Source organism: Pseudopipra pipra, chromosome 6 (assembly GCF_036250125.1).
Source record: "Pseudopipra pipra isolate bDixPip1 chromosome 6, bDixPip1.hap1, whole genome shotgun sequence".
In the NCBI taxonomy this organism is placed as follows: Eukaryota; Metazoa; Chordata; class Aves; order Passeriformes; family Pipridae; genus Pseudopipra; species Pseudopipra pipra.
In genome coordinates, this window is record NC_087554.1 from 31,547,415 (window position 1) to 31,562,196 (window position 14,782).

General features: G+C 40.6%; 1 protein-coding gene across 1 annotated transcript in view; it reads right to left on the minus strand.

The window, feature by feature from the left end:
* Positions 1–2,272, minus strand: part of PALS1 (protein associated with LIN7 1, MAGUK p55 family member) — a 58,043-nt gene extending 55,771 nt beyond the window's left edge. Inside the window, exon 1 of the mRNA XM_064658354.1 lies at positions 2,138–2,272. The gene's annotated coding sequence lies outside the window, so the exon portion shown is untranslated. The remainder of the gene's footprint in view (positions 1–2,137) is intronic.
* Between the last annotated feature and the right edge of the window lie 12,510 nt (positions 2,273–14,782).

A 14,782-nucleotide genomic window follows, 5' to 3' on the forward strand; every position in this document is an offset into this window, starting at 1 on the left:
TCCTGTTATCTAAGAAGTAGCAGACTGTTTGAAATTTCATCCTTCAGCATTCTAAAAGGCTAACTCTGCAAAAGGAAGCACTTAAAAGTGAAAATTAGGAAAAAACAAATGGTAGCTGAAACAGGTAGTTACAACTGTTAGCATGCGATGTTAAGTTCCAACCTTTGATGATACATCGTAACAGAATTTGCATCCAAAAATGGTGCAGGTTTTTTAAAAGCCTGCAACTTCAAATTATAGCAGGAGATTTTAATTAAAAAGCAGCAAATAGAGGTGTTAGGAAAATGTAACTATTTACATGCGAAAATAAATGGATGCATATGAACTTCAGACTACATTAAACTTTCTGTGTCCATAGCCCTTGGTATGAACGCTAACCTCTACACTGCATTTTCACAGTTTCTAAGTCACATATAGCTGTGGTACTTAAAGATGCCTGTCACCCCTCAATGGCCTGAGAAACTCCTGCAGATTCCTAAGGCAGATAAATCAGTCTAGTGAAGAAATATCTTGATGTTAATTCCTAAGTAAGTTCAGAACTTTTGAGAAGAAATCTAATAAAAACTAAGTAAAATTACAGTCTTTACCATCACCTAATTCTATGCAGAAAAAATTACCATCACTGTTATTCCATACATTGCAAGACAACGTGACACACATTGGAAGGACGTAAAATCTGAAAGAACAAATTTGAAAAGAATTCATTTATCATGTATTAACATTTAACTCTGTGTAAGTTTATTAACAGTAATGTAAATTAACCTTCTGCTACACTGCTTCAAAGTGCTGTAATGTTTGTGATGCCTTGTTAAAAGTAACTACCATACTAACCATCAGCTAAGATTTTAATGTGTAAAATATTGAATTTTTTTTTGATCACAGTACATTGGAAAAGAGTTTACATCTGTATAAACCAGCCAGACACTAAAGTGTTTGACATTCAGATTTGTAATAACAGTTCTAATATGATCTTAAGAAAAAAATACTGCATGTGAAAGTTGCGACGACAGATTAAAACCAAAAGCTTGTGGACTCAGATGTCTAAAGACAATACAAAGATATCCTATTTTTTACAAAGTCAGTAAAAACACCTCAATCCTCCAAAAAGGCAGAGAGGTCTCTTTAAGGCATAGGAAGCTGTACACTGAAGCAGCAAAAAGATCACCAGTCACTTGTTAGAAGTCTGACTGCAGTCACTGATATATCATCATGTACAAAAAACCCTCATAACACTGGTTGATATTTACCCCTTGTGATATTCCTCATTAAGTTATTTTTCGTGGATCTCTTTCATGGGAGACATCTAAGAACATTCTTATAAATATTTTTCAAAAAGGTCAACTACAAGTTAATTTAGTCTTCTCATGCGGTCTGTCTCACTAAGCTCACAGTCACCGCGTTCTTTGTTGCTTGTCTGTGGAGTCTCTCCCACCACACCGCCTCGGTCCCTCCGTAAGGAAAACACCAGCACCGCCAGGGCATTATCACTACAGCCTTTCGGAAAAGCTGTTCCGAGCCGGGATACCTCTAACTACTGCTGACTATAAAATACGCACTGGAAGTCGCCCACGTTTAAACTGTTTTAACTTAGCCCTTCATAAACCAAAATGAAGCCATGTCTTTACAGAGGCACCATTTCCAAACACAGAGCTGCCAAGGGATCAGAAGCGCAGACAAGGGGCCCTCAAGTTTCCCCCCTCGCTAAAACACTCCCTGTAACCACGCAGAGAGCGCACAGCTAGGTGCGGGAGGTTTCCTTACACCTCCCAGGCCTAAGCTCCCGGGAGGCACCCAAGTATGGAAGGGAGGGAGGGAGCGAGCCGCTCTCGGGAGGCCGTCTGGGCGCCCCCCGCACTCGGGCAGCGCCGCCGGCACCTGTAGCCGCCGCGCCCGGGCCGCCCCGCCCGGCCGGGACACAGCCCGGGCCGTCGCCGGCGGGGCGCGGGGAGCGGCGCTGTGCCCCGAGAGCCACCGAGCGCCGCTCTGCCCCGCCGTCCGTCCTGGCCGCGGCCCGGCCGGACCCCCGGGCCTGCGCGGGCGCCGTGGCCGCGGGGAGGCTCCGGCCAGCCCAGACTCGCGGCCCCGCGGCGGGACCTGTTGCTCGCACGCCGGGCGCAGGCACGGGCGCTGCGCTCACCGTCCGTCCGTCGCCGCCGCTGACACGCTCCAACCCGGCCGCCCGGTGGAACTCGGGGTCTCCCGCGCCTCGCGCCGTCCCCGCGGAGCCGCCCGGCCACAGCCCCGGCCACAGCCACAGCCACAGCCCCCGCCCCGCTGCGCAGCCGTCGCCCAGCCCGGCCCGGCCCCGCGCCCGCCCCTGCGCCGCCGCCCCGCCCCGTCCCGCCGCGCACGCGCGGGGCCGCCGCGCTGTGGCCGGAGCCGGGCAGGGAGTGCGGGGCTGTCCGTGACGGCTGCCGTGGGGCTGGGGGGCGGGCGGGGGTGCCCTCGGCTGAAGCGGACACAAGAGACGTGGCAGTGCTGCCGTATCTCCTTCCTCACAGACTCACAGAATCAGCTAGGTTGGAAAGGACCTCTGAGATCGTCGGGTTCAACCTATGACCGAACACCACCATGTCAACTGGACCATGGCGCTGAGCGCCCTATACAGTCTTCCCTTAAACACCTCCAGGGACAGTAACTCCACCACCTCCCTGGGCAGCCCATTGCAGTCCAGTCTGTTCCCTGCGCCGTCTCCCACCTCCCTAGCACGGCTCTCTCTGCCGCCTCCTGCCCGCCGCAGCTGTCCCGTGTCCCGGCCGCGCCAGGCCACTGCAGCCCCCTTTCCCTCCACACTCCTTGTCATCGCCCCGCTCCCCTTGTACTCCTGCTGCAGCCGCAGCCCAAGCTTGAATGCCTCAGCCAGGCTGGAGCCTGCTGTGGGTGAAAAAGTGTTTATCTCTTCTGAGAGTCCAGTCTGCCTTCAGGAAGCTGAGGGATAGAAGGTACCCATGACAGAGTGTCTGGAAGAATTAAGGGAACAGGAGGTTAAAAGTAGTTTTACCGGGTGGTTTGTATCCATGGCTGCGTTGTACAGAAACAGGGAAACATATTTTCAGCGTGCTGCAGTTTAGTTTGACTTTGAACTGCAAAGTGCATTCACTCCCCTGGTTTTTCAGGCTAGCCCACCTAGATCATTGCCTGTGGCTAGATCATTGCTTGAGGCATTAGAAGAAATGTTCCATATAACAAGACAAGTAAAAAAAGGCATTCTTAGATCACTAAAAAGTCCTAAAGAGATACTTATTCAGTCCATCTCTCCTTTCTTCAGTTTAACCATATTTAAATTTATGTCATTTAACTCTGTGTCATTCTTCTTAGTGAAATCCAGACTTTCTGTAGTTGTACCTTATACTATGTTTTCTTTTGGATCCGTTATAAAGACAGACACAAAGGCCAATTTTATAATTTTATGGTTTTCTTGTTGCATGGAAAGGCCAGCTGAACCTGACACTGAGGTACATCCTGTCCATCTATCTGCAAAGGAAACTGAAAGTGTTCTACCTTTTCATATCGTGGCTCAAACTCCCCAGGATGTCTTTTTTTGTTTGCTGTTTTCAGAGCAGCAATGCCTTGTAATTGCGTTTAATCAGCTGTTTCTGTTCTGATCAATAATGAGGGTCTTTGTGTCAAGTGAGCACAACTGCAGCACTGCAGGAAATACAAATGTTGGACTGCAGAATTATTTACTTGGGAAATAGAAAGGGAGGAAAAATGACACTGGTAAGTTGTGGGTGAGCAGCACCAAGCATGGTTCTTTTCACCTTCATATGAAAATGGTGAAAGTTCATGTGAATCTTTTTTTCAAACCACTTTGTCAAAAGACCTGAGAACCAGAGGAATTTTTCAAAATATGATACTTGCCTAGAAGTTATAATGACTGCAAAAAGTAGGTAGGTTCATCAGTTGCCTCTTTACTGTTGTCATCCTCATCCTAACTGACCACTAGTTTAACTTTCTTTTCTACATCCAAGGTTGGGATGATCAGACAAAAAAAGCCTTATTGCAGTTTCCCACAACTGACAGCATTTGTACTTCCTCACACAAAAAATCTCATTGCCTCCAATTTGCATGTTGTCCACTAGCCAGTTTTTAAACCAGGATAAGGGAATTTTCTTCAATGTGGTGTGTAATTTGTCATAGAGCAGAGAAGGATTCACATCAGTTCTAGAATTTACATTCCCTCCTTTACTGTCTTACATCTGTAGCTGAAGTGTTTTTTTTTGCCAGAAGGGGTTACCAGACCAGGTTAAGACTGAGCTTGGGATAACTCTTGGATATATCTGCTTAAAGATCTGTTTGTTTCTTTGGTAACCAATCTCCTCCCTCTGGCCTCCACAAAACCTAATATTAGCCCTTGCCCAGCTGGCAAATCCATTCATAAGGCATTTGAATGAGGCGTGCTTGGCTAATTCTATCCAACAGATTAAAATACTCTGTCAGGCCAAGAAGTTGTCATACCTGAAAACGATTCACAATAGAGATCAGCAGCATTATTTGTAAAGACACAGATAACCTTTCTGTGTTGAATCATTTAAATAGACAGCTCTGATGGTTCATTTTGCCTTGTGGGTGCTATTTGGTGGTACACTGAGAACACAAACATTAGTGTCAGAAAATCAACATTTTAGCTGGAATTTAACAAAATCTGCAAATAAAACAGAAAAGATACAGATAAAGAAAGTGAATGGGAGGATGAGGAAGAACAATGGAGAGATGATTGGTAAGATCAAAGCTTTTAGTTTTCCTTTGTTTTGTCTTAGCTGATTAATCTTTCCTATGAGGATCTACTAAGACAGCTTTTAAAAGAACTGAGAAAATTACTTACCAAAGTACTATAAGGCTTTCTGTTCCATCTCTTGTTCAATGTTTTCAATTATTATTTTTAAGCAGAAAGGAACTGAAAAGAAATATTAAAGCGGTACCTTTTGTGACCTTGGATCTTTTAACTTTTTGATTTTAACCAACATTTTTCCATTATTTTACTATTTGGGATTATGGAAACATTAAAGCATGCTTGCAACTACAGAACCAACGTATTTAGGCTACTTTATTTATTACAAAAGATTGATGCGTTCATTCTACAGACAAATATTTTTTAACAAAGAAAATGCTCATCTTTGATGAATTGAATTTGACATTAATTAGTGTCACTGTTTGCGAGCAAGGTGCAGATATAACTGTTTATCAATCTAAATCTGGCTGATTGCAATCAATAGAAAAGAAAAAATCGATTCTGACTCAAGCTGAGGCATCGGCCAAACATTGGACAAAATGTTTTCTTTGAAACCATTGCCCTCTGGAGGGGAAATGAAAAATCACTGAAGGATCAGGTAAAAATTCCTTTTTATCTTACTGTGAACTGAATTTATGCTTTACAGCCCAAGAATGGTTGTACAGAGAGACAGAAAAAAGGAGTTCTGTCAGAAGAGCCACACTGGACACAGTGCTTATGTCAGTGGGCTGGAGAAGTAATCCCCATCTGTCTGCCCCATTACTCTCCTCCCCTTTATCTCTAAACTCTTTATCTCTAAACTCACTGAACATCCATTCTACGGCAGATGTACTTTCTCTTCCATCTCGTCTTGGATACCTTCCAAGCAGGTATCATCCCTCTTTATTTGCCAAAATATTTTTTATGCAATCCCTAAAGCATTCTTGTCTGCCTGATGGCAGAGTCTGTATTCCATCCTCTTTCTTGACCTTTCTGCTGTTTGGTTGCTTGGTTGTTTTATTATCTTGATTACCCTTCTAGATCTTTTATTCTTGCACAGTTTTGGGAAAGTGTGTTCTCTTCTCTTTATCTCTCTACTTTCATGTCTGACATCTACCTGATTAGACTATTTTCCTCCTGTCTCTGAGAACTTCACAGGAATTTTTCCCTTGGCCTTTAGCTTATACCTTGGTTAATCACATTTAAATGTCACCTTTAACTGAATATGAGTGAAAGTGAGCTCCTTCCTGCTCAAACCTTGTCTGTATATTCTTCATATGTTTCAGGAGAAGTGACAGCATCTCCCAATGAACTTTCCAGTTTGATTTATAGCAATCTGATACCTCCTGACTACAAATCTGGTCATTGTTTTAACCCTAAGTAGGACACATGCATCAGTCATCTGAAAAAATGTAACAGGAGTACTAGTCCACCTGTAGGGCTGGTTATATATAGTGTTTCAAAGAAGAGTGCAAAACACAGAAGTTCATAAGCCAAATTCTGCATTAAGCAAGAAAAAATCCCTAAAAATTCTTGGCCTCCACAACCCAGCAACAGAAACCCTGAATTTTGAAATAAAAACAGCAATCCAGTTTCGTTTCAGCCTTCCTTGAACTAGGACAACAAATTCTAAGGATTCAAGCATAGTTAGGCTTGTCTCCTTGATAGCATCTAGAACTATTCCTTACTTCCTCTCCAATAATCTCATTCTGTATTCACTTTCATCTATGTGGCCAAAACATCTTCCTCTCTAGTATCTAGTGTCCTCTGCCACTCCTTAATCCTTCAAATCCAAAACTGTACAACTCCAAGTAAGGTCACAGTATTTACAAATAGGGTCATAAAGCCAGCAGAAGTTCAGCTGTAGAAAAAAGTTAATCTCCAGAAGAGAGGTCTCAACTCTGGGAATATTATTCATCTCTCAATGCAGGGTCTCAACCCTAAAAATAGGAATCATTCCCAGAAGATGGGTGCCTCAAATAAAAACTAGAAGTGAGACTGTTAATGTAACAGTTTGGGGCCCTATTTTTAATCCAGACAAATAATGGGTAATAAAAATTATCTTTCTTCCACTGTTTTCACTTCCCCTATTAAGTTATACTCAAATTAGCAATTACCTTATCTGTCTCTTTGTATCTGTTTATTGATTCTTGTTCTTCCTCTATTTGTGAAGAAATAAAAACCTATGAGATAATTCAGACATCTGTGATAAAATAGGGGAAGAAGCAACAAAAAGAACCAATAAAAAGGTTGATACTGCCTAAGGAAAATATTTAGGTGGTAAATCCTATTGAAATAAAACATTTGTGGTTTTTAGGTTCTCCCCACATGTGATCATCTTTCCTGAAGGGCAGCATAGTAGTGGTAATTGTGTTAAAGACGAGACCTTCTGATCTGATAATGCTGCACTGTATAACTTGAGCTTTATATATTTATCAACCTAAACTTTATATATTTATCAACCAAAACTGTGATAATACAGTATATTGTTCACATATTCTATAAACCTGAAATGCAATAAATCTTTCTCTTGAAAGCAAACTAGATGTGCAGTTAGGCAGCTGTAAGATATTGTAAAACATACATAAACAACATCATCATTTTCCTTCTTGTTCTCTTTTTCTAAGTTTTCACTGACATAATCTTGCATGCTATGCTTTATTTAACAGTCTTATTTGGCATAGGTTTTTAGTTTGTGCATCTCTGTGTGACAACCCTCCCTTAAGGGTCGTCACACCCCTCTTATATTTTAACAACTGACACAAGAAGATTTGTTGCTATTCTCTGCTGTACCTTTAACAACATGAATGTCTGAATCATGAAAGGCAGAATCACTTTCAAAATTATTCTTCTTAAAACCCTTGTTCGAATATTCACCTAGTTTTCAAACTTCCTTTCAGCAGATTAAAAATAATATCTGGGGCAGTTAACTGCCAGCCAGCATGTCTGTTGTTCCTCAGCATTTGAATTGTTGCTTAAAATCTGTTTTATTTGGATCTATAACTGTGTAAGTTTTATTGGAAATATTCTGAAACTGAGACCAACTTTTTTCCTTTGAGAAACATGCTCAGAAAAATCCTTCTTGTGTCATTTCCTCTTATGCATAAAGCTGGAGTGTCACGGCACAGACGAAATTCAGGTATGTCATCCAGATTCTCTGTAGGAGTCCATGCTGACCCCTACATAATATTTTCCTTATAAGATGCCAACAGGTTTCCATTAACACCTCTTGAGCCACGGAGGCATAGCTGCTTGATTTGTGAGAGTGAATTATGGAAGATAGCACCAAAATATGTTTGTGATATGTTGCCATAAGCAAAGCTGGTATACTTAATTGCCTTTAAGAAAGCAATAGCAGCTACACAATCATGTTTAAGAAAGAAAGAAGTTGTTTTGATAGTAACAGAATAATCATTTCCACATAGCTATGTGAACCTGTATGGATGGTCTTCATTATCCTTGGATAAATCTGTAAGCTGCAGTGCCAATTCTTTACCATTCTCATGAGCCTGCATCTTGATAGAAAGTTGCAAAAACTGATTTGGATTATATTGCACGAATACAGCTCTATTTCGCAGTATTTCCTGAAAAGTGTAGTCAAACACATTATGCTTGGTAGCTCTCCTGCTTGCAGGACCTTTAATGGCTGTCATTCTCCCAGCAGTAATTTTTCTTTCACAGGAGCTGACAGACTATTGGCTCAGTGAGCCAACACTGCATACCAGTCTACTGAATCAGCTCAGTATAAGACTGTTTTGGTGTGTAAGCCAGCAAGCATCCATGCTGAGTTATTTTTCTTTGCTCCAGGCACAGCAATTAAGAGGTATTTTTTACTGCACTTGCAATGCAGGCAATTCATCCTTCCCACTGTTGTAGTCTGGGAAACACAATAATCTGAAGTTCTTTGTTCTTTGCAGTATTACCTGAGAGCATTTTAGATGGGATTCCAGTAAACTGAGGCTGAATAGTAGTTCCATTTGCATGGCGCAGCAGTCCTTTGTCACACCCTGTCTCTTCAAGCTCTGTCAACATCACCACATATTAAGGTACTATGCATGTAAGAGTGACAACGTTTGGCAGCACAGTATATTCTCAGACTAATCCTGATTTCTGCAGGCAAAGGACGATTTCTACCTGGCCAGTCAGACAAGAGAAACAATGCTCAAGAGTAGTTATTCTAGTCTTGCTTTGTCACATCAGTGACTTCTGAACAAATGTCCTGAGCTTCGTGGGCACCTTTGTCTCATTTACCGCAGCATGAAGTAAATCTTTGCGAAAGTATTTTGTTAGTTCTCCAGTCCTGGCTCATCAGCTTATCTTCTGCTGTGACAAGTGCTTGTAATTGGGACAAATGCATTTACTTAGCAGCAATTCAGCTCTGAGAATTCAAAAGAGTATAACTCAATAATGTTGTTTCCCATCTGAAAACCACTCTTCTCAAAATGTGCCTGGGTATCTGATCCCTGTATTTTGATGGATTTAAACATTTTCCTTAGGATGAGGTTATTTCTGATGGCCTTAGTGTTTGCATCTAGACAGGTTGTTTGAATGCAAACTAAATGTATCATTGTAGGTAGTGTGCAATGCTTCTCCAGATGTGGCATTTAGCTTATGAGGGAGGTATTCCTAATTAAATATTTAATTTATTGCATTCCATTTTATTAGTTAGTATATATAGCATATCTTGATACATTATTCAGTTATTATCTCTGTGCTAGCAAAATTATTGTTCTGATTAATACAAACCGCTTTACTCTATCTAAGAATATTCAAAATCTGTATCATCAATTTACCAGCGTTGTACAATTTTCATTTCACCTTCACTTCTAGTGTGTAAGTTTAGTGTGAATTCACTGATGGTAAGCATCTGCACCCAGTCTGTGTGTAGATGATAGTGAAAATACAGTTACAGATCTGTATTTTTGCAATATTTTAAACTTGTTCTTGTATTGCACAGCAGCACTTCGTAAGTCATGTGTCATTCAAGTACTTACTGCCCCTGGAGCAGAAAATATGCTGTACAACCATTTTGTCAGGGACTGCCTGAAAGTTTCTTCCTTGTCAGTAAGTACTACTTTGCTTTTTTGATAAACAGAGTCTAGATTTTTTTGTTTCCCCATGGGATATAATGTTGGAATTTCCAGGTATGTTGAATAGTATTTCATTCTTGTTCACAGTAAGTGTGCTATCTAGAATTTGAATTTGCCACCACTTGTTTCTTACAGCATCCTAGACTGGAATCTGATTACATGTGAGCTGCCCTCAAAGAGTATTAAGTTAATTTATATTCCCAAGGAACTTTAGATTGACATTTGTCTCCTCAGAAATTGTGAATTATGTATGTCCTCTGTGCTCATTTGGAGGAAAGTATACAGTGTCTTCCAACTCCTATAGTTCACTGTGCATGTGCAGAACTTACGCTTCAAAACTTCAGTAAAATACTGCACATGCTGTGAACTACACAGAAATGTCCCAGTGATGGGTAGCAAGAGCAGCAGCAGATACTTAGTTTGCTCAAATTGAAAATGATCTGTAGTGCAGCAAGTACGTTCTGTCAAAAATTCTGCTCAATATTCCAATAGAATAGCAATATTTTTAGTGTCTAGATAATAGTGACAGTAATGACAATACCAAATCCTTATATAATGGTTCTCATTAGTACATTGAATTTTCAAGAGAGGTCTGTCTATCCTAGTCTACAAATGAAGAAGCTGAGGAACAATAGGAAGAGTGATTTGCCCAGATTTATAGAAGTTCACTGGCAGAAATAAACCCTGTGTTAATATGATTTTGTGCCCACTACATGATATTTCTCTGTATCACTTGTCCCACTGCAATGTTCTGAAAGTTGCTTGCATGAGAAGCATGAATGTTCATGCACTTTTGCTTGACTGTCCATCTTTGCAAACCCAGAAGGTGGGAGGGTGGGCAGAAGGAATGGTCTTTCAAGAGCCATGAACATTTGAGAAACCAAAGTTTGGGAACACCGACCTCTATTCTTCAGCTTCCTAATCCATTAAAGCATACAGAAAACCACAGTGACCCTAAAAATGTGTTGCAATACTATATTTTCTGAAGACAAAAATATGAAACATTTTACTTTTCAAAGGCAGCAGCAGAAACTAAGTATATTAGATTCATTTGACAAACATACATTCCTAGTTTTCATCTTTTCTACGCTTTTGCTCTTCTCTTTGTGCTCCTACTTGGAAGCTGATTTTTAGACTGGTCCCCTTCTTTCAAGTAGCTGAGGCAGGGATACCTGTAAGTGTCCCATGTGCAGACAGCTTTCTGTCTAAGCATGAAGTGAACAGGGAGGATGTAATAATATAAAAGAAAATCCAAAGTTAAAGCCTATCAGTAGGAAAGCCAATAGTGAGTAACAGCCAACACTGCAAGGTATTGAAACACTGCTGAATGGACTGGAAAAATAAGATGTCTATTCTGCAAAGAAAAATATAGATTCTAGTTCTGGATCTTGACTGTAGAATATGGAATCAATAGTAATGTTTCCTGTGCACTCAGGAGCTGAGATTCATGTCAGGTCAGTTTATGTCCTGAAATTGGTACAAGGATCTAATCTTTGGCAACAGAAGAATGGTGGCTCTGTAGGTATACTTGAAGCAGGAAAATATCAATTAAGAAATTTTATAAATACCATACTTACTTTCTCACCATCTATACTTTCTCTTAACCAGAGATGTGTCTGTGCTGATTTTTCAGTCAAATCTGAGTCTGACACCTTCTGTAAGTGTAACCTGAATGTGCTAGTTTTCACTTTACATTTTCTTCAGTCGTCCCTTTACCTCGTCATTGGTTTTTCTTGAAAGAATAATTGTCACAGTTCTGTCCTCTTCCAAAATTATATTTTTCTAGTTCCCTCATATTTTTTCTGCTGTATGTGCACGGAGTTATTTCTTTTCTCTGCTACTCATGGCCAGGGAGAAGATGGGAGCTCCTGAGTGCAGAGAAAAGAAGTACATGTAGCACTGAGCCTTGGCCATGTGATTTTGGTTTTTTCTTCTCCCTGTGGATATGCCTCTGCTCAGGGGAGAGCTGAGTTGGCTTGAGTGGGAATTAAAGACCAATCAATTCCTGTGCTGACAAAATGTTTGCTTGGAACTTAAGGGAAATAACTTTAGATAATGTTGAGTAGCATCGTTAACCATCCATTTTCCTTTCTAATTGTGACTTTAAGGTAAGACGTCCCTTCTGACTTTTAGTGAAATATCTGTGTGTGCTGTTCTTCTTAGGACTTCCTGAAGCATTTTTGCTGACCCTCACTGTTCTCCTTGTGTCTCTCTCAGCTACACCAAACAGCCTTCTGCGTGTCTGACTGCTTAGTGTAGGATTTATCTCAAGAGCTTTCTCTTTCTGTTCTTTGAATGGATCAAATGACTTTGTCCTCTTCGCTTATTAGTTGTCTGTCCCTGCACGGTCTGTGCCATGTCTTTTTCTCTGTATTTTTTCAGTGGGTTTTGGAACTCAGTCAAAAAGAACCATTTAAGAACATAACCCCAACCAGAAGGGAAAACTAAACACCAAGCCATAAGTAATATGTTATTTATTGATTTGTAAAAATTTATCAGGGCTATGGTGTGACTAGCATCGTCACTCCCATTGCCCTGAAATTCTGTAGGGAGTTTGCAAGTCAGCTATTTTGATAAACAGAAGTGTAGCTTCTTCAAAGCACACAAAACCTTTGTCTTGAGAGAGATCAGCACAAGTGATACTTTCTAATTCGTCAACTTGAACTCCTTATATCTATTTGCTAAAGACTTGCATTACTTGGTGGGTTGTTGGGGCTGGGAGCCTTCTTGTGACAATTGCCAAAGTTCTTGCATTCTGCATTGACTTCAATATTGCTGGTATTTTCTGGGGATCTCAAGAGAGAGATGAGCTTCAGCCAGAGCTGGAATAGGCATTGTTGGTACTCTGGCAGGGCACAGAGCTCTAAATAATAGGAATGTCAATTTAGTAGTTTTAACTTGAGGCGGTGCTTATCTCTGCTGTGAACAGAGTTCCACAAGTTTCGAGGAGAGCCTCTATCTGATTCTGGAAGAAATGCTGGTCAGCAGTGCACAGAACAGAGGCAAAGGACATTGGCTTCTCTACAATGTCTTTATTCCACTGTCTTATTCTCTGAGAATCCTATACTCTCAATCTTGCTACCAGATTTCAGCTTCTGATATATTTACAAAAAATTTATTAAGTATTCATAGCCACTGCCTATCTATACACATGTGGGTAGCATTGGCCTGAAGGGCCAAAAGATGTATACTTGAAATTTGTTTCTCCCAGCTTTATGATGTTAGTGCTGAGACAAAGAGTCAGTGCAAATATGAGGTCTGTTAATAAACTGAACCTTAAAAGAAGAAAAACATTGTATGGAAATGGAAAATACATTCATATTTCTTATTTACTCTTCAGAGAAATATTTAACCCTTCTCAGTGCTAACTCACCTGGTAAGTTCTAGATGTTTCCTGTGGGATGGCTGCTGTGAGAGTTTCCAGAAGTTTGTCATTCTTTCCTGTGGGGACATGGGCACCTGGTGTACTATCAGCATCACACTGAGCATTGGAGAACAGGGATTGACAGCACAGAGGCCAGTGATCACACAGTTGGGTTGGTTATGGATAGAAATTGATTTCCCTTTCCGATTAACCTGAACAACAACAACAAAAAAAGCCCTATCAGTGCTGACATTTGCCATATGATCTATCAGAGAATATGTTACCGATACATTTCATGGCTAGGTGGACTAGAGCTTGTGTACTGTGTTGGTGAGGAGAGAGGGGAATGTGGAATAAGGAGACAGGAATACGTATAAATGAAAAGAAGGGAAAGAAGTTGAAAAAGAATAAAGGAGGACTGGATATCACTTGTTCTTGTGTAATCAAAATCATTGGATATCTGATTACTGTGGTCAGAAACCTCTTAAGTATCATTACCATACATTTCTCTTAGTGTAAAGGTGATAGGAGAGACAGTTCTGATGATTTACTGTCTTTGTCAGTGTTACTGTGATGTTAGTGGGACCTGGTTATGAACCAGAATCCTGCTAGGTGCTGTACTAAAACAGACCAGAGAAAGATCCCAGGTAATTTACGTGTAAGAAATGAAATTACAGAGAGAGAAAAACAAAAAATACAAGAAGGTAAGAATAAGCTGACAAGTATAATTGAATCATATGTTATGTACCATTTTCAGGATTTGGTTTTGACAGCCATCAGGGAAAAAATGTGATCTAGGGAAGGAATTTGAGGGAGGACAGTGCAGTAAATTTGTGGATGTCTATTAGAATCTCCTCCAAAATGTGAGAGACAGCATGTAAAAAAGGAACAAAGGCTATTTTAAAATTTTATTCTAATGTAAATGAGTCAGTGATGGGGTTATTTTCTTGGGTTGATTGGTTAAAGCAACTATCTCCTTTGTAGTAAATGAGGTCTGATAAATAAAGCAGGGATAAATCATAAAGTACCCTGAAAATGGAGACTCATAGCTCATCAACATTCTGCATGTGTACCAACAATGCAAGATTTAATTAATCAAGCCAAGACCAAAGGATGTTGCAATTATCACTAAGTAAGGTAATGAAACCCTATGAAAAACACTGTTGAGATTCTTCATGTAGATAGAATTCATATATTTTAGACACACTGTGAATGTGGAATAGCAGGAGTGTAGACTGTTGCCAGAGTCCTGCAGGGTTCTTTGGCCAGTGCTTAAGGTGACAGGCAGGGTCGTGATAGTCCCTGCAAGGATATTAGAAATTGCAAGTGGTGGGAGATTGCCCGGGAAAGACTGGCTTTGATTTTGACTGGGTTGAATTGATGTTGATGGCTAAAAACCTTAATGAGGTAGCACAGAATCATAAATTTTTCTGTCCTAGCTGAAAAAATTTTCAGTCCTAGCTGCTGCTACAGGAGAGCAGGGACAAGGGAGAGTGAAAACATAACTCTTTGTCCTTCTCTAATTTGCAGCACTGCTGCTGGGTTTCTGAACTACTGCCTTTAAAGTGTGAACAGAATAAGTCTATACAGAGAAGGGAAATATGTCCATACATGTGT